Here is a 5,181-nt window from a genome sequence, read left to right as displayed (position 1 = left end):
GCAGTGGCCGGGAGCGGCCACTGCACTCCAGTCTGGGTGACAGAGTGAGACTCCAACTCAAATAAATAAATAAATAAATAAATAAATATCAGCTACAAGCCGGGCTCGGTGGCTCAACCTGTAATCCCGCACTTTGGGAGGCTGAGGTGATGGATTGCCTGAGCCCGTGGGCTCTAGGCCCACCCGGGCAACTTGGCGAGACCTCATCTCTACAATAAATCAAAAAATTAGCCGGGTGTGGTAACGCGTGCCTGTAGTTACAGCTACTTGGAAGGCTGAGGTGGAAGGATCACCAGAGCCCAGCAGGTCAAGGCTGAGGTGGCCGGGAGCAGCCATTGCACTCCAGTCTGGGTGACAGAGTGAGACTCCAACTCAACACAAAAAATAAAAAATTTAAAAAATAAAATAAAATAAATATAAGATGCATATAGATTAAAAATAAATGGATAGAGAAAATATACCATGCTAACACTAATCAAAAGAAGGCAGTAGTAGCTATATTAATTTTAGACTTCAGGACAAGGAAAGTTATCAAGGAGAAAGGGGGACATTACATAATGATAAAGGGGTTAATTCTCCAAGAAAGGTACAAGCTTCCTGAACACTTATGTGCCTAACAAAGCATTGAAGTACGGGAGTCAAAAACTGATAGAACCGGAAGGAGACATAGTTGAATCCACTATGATAGTCTGAGATTTCAACATCCTCTATCAGAAATGGACAGAGATATCAGGCAAAAAAATCAGTAAGGACGTAGTCGCACTCAACAAAACCAGTCAACTGGACAGAATGGATAGCTTAGACTATTTCATCCAACAGCAGCAGAATACACATTCTTTGCAAGCATGCACAGAACATTCAGCCAGACAGACCACATTTCATAGTAAGCTCACACAGAACATTCAGCAAGATAGATCACGTTTCATAAGTACTTGTTAAGAAATTTAAAAGAATAGAAATCATATAATATCTGCTCTCAGACCACATAAAATTAAACTAGAAATCAACAAAAATATAGCTGGGAATTATCTAAATACTTGGGGATTATACAACACTCTCTAAAAATCATATGAGTCAAAGAAGAAATCTCAGTATAAATTTTTAAATATTTTGAACTAAGTGGAAATGGAAACATAACTCATCAAAATTTGTGAGATATGAGGAAAGTAGTGATCAGAGAGAAGTTTATAACATTGAATGCATCCATTAAAAAAGAAACGCCTAAAATTAATAGTCTAAGCTTTCACGTTAGGAAATTAGAAAAAGAAGAACAAATCAAATCTAAAGCAGTAGAAGAAAGAAAGCAATAAGAGTCAGTCAAACGGAAAACAGGAAATAAGAGTCCAGAGTGCTCACCATTCCACACTGGAACCTCACACTGAAAACAGGAAATCATAAAGAAAACTAGTGAAGCCAAAAGCTGGTTCTTTGAAAGATAATAAATTTGATAAGCCTTAACCAGGCTAACTAAGAAAAAAAAGGTGAGAGAACATAAATTACTAACATCAGTCTTGAAAACTGGGACATCACTAAAGACCCCATGGGCATTGATAGGCTAATAAAGGGTACTATGAACAACGCTGTGCCCACAGATTTGATAACCTGGATGAAGTGGACAAATTCCCTAAAAGACACAACCTGCCAAAACTCACACAGGAAGAAATAATAAGTAAATGAGTAAACTGATATGTATTAATAAATCGAATCAATAATTGATGATCTTCCTTTTCCAAAACAAAAAGAACCAGACCTATGTGAGTTCCATGGAGAGTTTGGCCAAACATTTAAGGAAGAAATTATACCAAACTTCTACAATCTCTTTCAAAATTTAAAGCAGAAGAAACACTTCATCACTCATTCTATGAGGCCAACATGACTCTGATACCGAAACCAGACAAAGACATTACAAGGAAAGAAAATTATAGACCATTATCTCCCATGAACAGAAATGCAAACATCCTCCACAAAATAGTAGCAAATGAGTCTAACAAATTACAAAAAGAATTATACATCACAACCAAGTGGGATTTGTCCTGAGTATGCAGTGCTGGTTCATCATTTGAAAATCAGTTAATATAATCTATCACATCCACAGGCTAAAGAAGAAAAATTATATGATCATGTTAATAGGTGCAGAAAAAACAATATTATGAAAAAAATCAGCAAACTAGGAATAGAGGTGAACGTCTTTAACTTGATAAAGAACAACTACAAAAACCCTACAGCTAACATTGTGCTTAATGATGAAAACTAGAAGCTTTTCCTCTAAGATCAGGAACAAAACTAGAGTGTCTCATTACCACTCCTGTTTAATACTAGAAGTCTTAGCTCATGCAATAAGACAAGAAAAGGAAATAAGAGGTATACAGTTTGGGAAAGAATAAATAAAGCTCTTTGTTGGCAGACATGATTGTGTAGAGAATTCAAAAGAATTGACAAACTACTAAGAAATTATAGTGAGTTTGCAAATGCAAGGCTAATATACAAAAGCCAATTGCTTTTATATATACCAGCAACAAGTGGAATTTGAAACTAAAAACAATAGCATTTTTATTAGCACCTCCCAAACTTAAATATTTATATATAAAGCTAACAAAATACAGATGGTCCCCAGCTTACGGTGATTCAACTTAGATCTTTTGACTTTATGATGGGTTTATCAGGGTATTAAATGCATTTTCTACTTATGATATTTTTTACTTAAAAGTGAATTTATCAGAATGTAACACCATCATAAGTTGAAAAGCATCTATATGTATAAGATTTATATGAGAAAAACTATAAAATTCTGATGAAGGAAGTCAAAGACCTAAATAAATCAAAGAACTAAATGAGAGTTACTTCATTTGTTTCCCTTTTCTTTGGGTCACAGTCCTATACTTTCTGTTGCCTAATATTCTAAAACATTTTTTATCCTCATGAAACTTTGTTTTCATGGGTCTCAAAATTCTGTGACAGATTTTTGGTCAAGTTGTTTCCATAAAAAAGTACTGATTTCAAAAGCGAATAACTTAAAACTGCCACATGCAAAAAACAAAACAAAACAAACCCCAAAATGGTCGACAAAGCATCCCCCTTTCCTTTTGAAAGTTTTGCAATGCATTATTATCATCAACCAGTTTTTTACTATTAAACTTAAATGACCAATTAAAACAAACAGTTGTGAGACCGTTCTTCCACCACTGATTAAGACTGGGGTGGCAGGTATTAGGGATAATATTCATTTAGCCTTCTGAGCTTTCTGAGCAGACTCAGTGACCTTGCCAGCTCCGGCAGCCTTCTTGTCCACTGCTTGATGACACCCACAGCAACTGTCTGCCTCATATCATGGATGGCAAAATGACTTGGAGGAGGATAGTCAGAGAAACTCTCCACACACATGGGCTTGCCAGTAACCATATCAACGATGGCAGCATCACCAGACTTCAAGAATTTAGGGCCATCTTCCAGCTTCTTACCAGAATGGCGACCTTTTCCTTCAGCTCAGCAAACTCGCATGCAATGTGAGCCATGTGACAGTCCAGTACAGGGGCATAGCCAGCACTGATTTGGCCTGGATAGTTCAGGATAATCACCTGAGCTGTGAAGCCGGCTACTTCCACTGGTGGATCATTTTTACTGTCACCAGCAACATTGCCACGGCGAACATCTTTGACAGTCACATTCTTGACATTGAAGCCCACGCTGTCCCCAGGAAGAGCTTCACTCAAAGCTTCACGGTGCATTTCAACAGACTTCACTTCAGTTGTGATGTTGACTGGAGCAAAGGTGACCACCATGCCAAGCTTGAGAACACCAGTCTCCACTCGGCCCACAGGGACAGTCCCAATACCACCAGTCTTGTAGACACCCAGGAGAGGCAGACGCAAGGACTTGTCAGTTGGACAATTTGGTAGCAGGATGCAGTCCAGTGCTTCAAGCAGCGTGGTTCCACTGCCATTACCATCTTTATGGGCGACTTTCCATCCCTTGAACCCAGGCATGTTAGCACTTGACTCCAGCATGTTGTCACCATTCCAACCAGAAATTGGCACAAATGCTACTGTGTCTTAATGTAAGTGCTGACTTCCTTAACAATTTCTTCATATCTCTTCTGGCTGTAGGGTGGCTCAGTGGAATCCATTTTGTTAACGCCAACAATCAGTTGTTTCAGGCCCAGTGGGCATGCTCACGGGTCTGCCCGTTCTTGCAGATACCAGCTTCAAACTCACCAACAGCAGCAGCAACAATGAGGACAGCACAGTCAGCCTGAGATGTGCCTGTAATCATGTTTTTGATGATGTCTCTGTGTCCTATCATCCACCACCAATGATAGTGATGTAGTACTTGCTGGTCTCAAATTTCCACAGGGAGATATCTATGGTGACACCACGCTTATGCTCAGCTTTCAGTTTATGCAAGACCCAGGCGTACGTGAAGGCGCCCTTTCCCATCTCAGCAGCCTCCTTCTCAAATTTCTTGATGGTTCTTTTGTCGATGCCGCCATATTTGCAGATCAGGCGGCCAGTGGCGGTGGCCTTGCCCGAATCGACGTGTCCATGACGACGATGAGACTGTGCATCTTTTCCTTTCTCATTTTGGCCCTTAGGGGTGGTTTTAACAACACCTGTGCTCTGGTGGCAAACTTGTTGGGAAAAAGCTAAAGCATTTTTAAAAAATATTTTGTCCAGTTTTCTAGTTGTTTCTATGGCAGATAAAAATATGCTCCCAGTTATTTCATCATGGCCAGAGGAGCAGTTATGACTTTTATTTAAGTTGTGCAAATGTGCACATTTATTCTGAGGTAAAATATAACCATTTTCAAGTTTTATCATTCTATAAAATTTTTTTTTTTTTGAGTTGGAATCTCACTCAGTCGCCCAGACTGGAGTGCAGTGGCCGCTCCCCGCCACCGCAGCCTCCACCCGTTGGGCTCCGGCGATCCTTCCGCCTCAGCCTTCCCAGTAGCTGGAACTATAGGCTCACACTACCACGCCCGGCTAATAATTTCTTGATTTTATATTAAATATAAATATTTTTTATGAACTTTCTGAACATGTCTGCTGATAGACATATGGAATTTTACCAGGTTGACCATAACTGTATTCACAGTGTTTCAGGAAGTTTCAAATGGATGCCTAGAAAGCGTTTGAGTAGAAAGTGCTGCATAATTATCTGAGTTTTATACTATGTTTCAAGAAT

At 39.3% G+C, this 5,181-nt stretch overlaps 1 pseudogene; it reads right to left on the bottom strand.

Annotated features, from left to right (window-relative positions):
- Positions 1 to 3,220: 3,220 nt before the first annotated feature.
- Positions 3,221 to 4,576, bottom strand: LOC110595621 (annotated as a pseudogene).
- Between the last annotated feature and the right edge of the window lie 605 nt (positions 4,577 to 5,181).

The sequence above is a fragment of the Carlito syrichta genome, unplaced genomic scaffold (genome assembly GCF_000164805.1).
Source record: "Carlito syrichta isolate Samal-C Ts95f unplaced genomic scaffold, Tarsius_syrichta-2.0.1 Scaffold88854, whole genome shotgun sequence".
Taxonomy (NCBI): Eukaryota; Metazoa; Chordata; class Mammalia; order Primates; family Tarsiidae; genus Carlito; species Carlito syrichta.
This window is presented reverse-complemented; position numbering and strand designations above follow the sequence as displayed.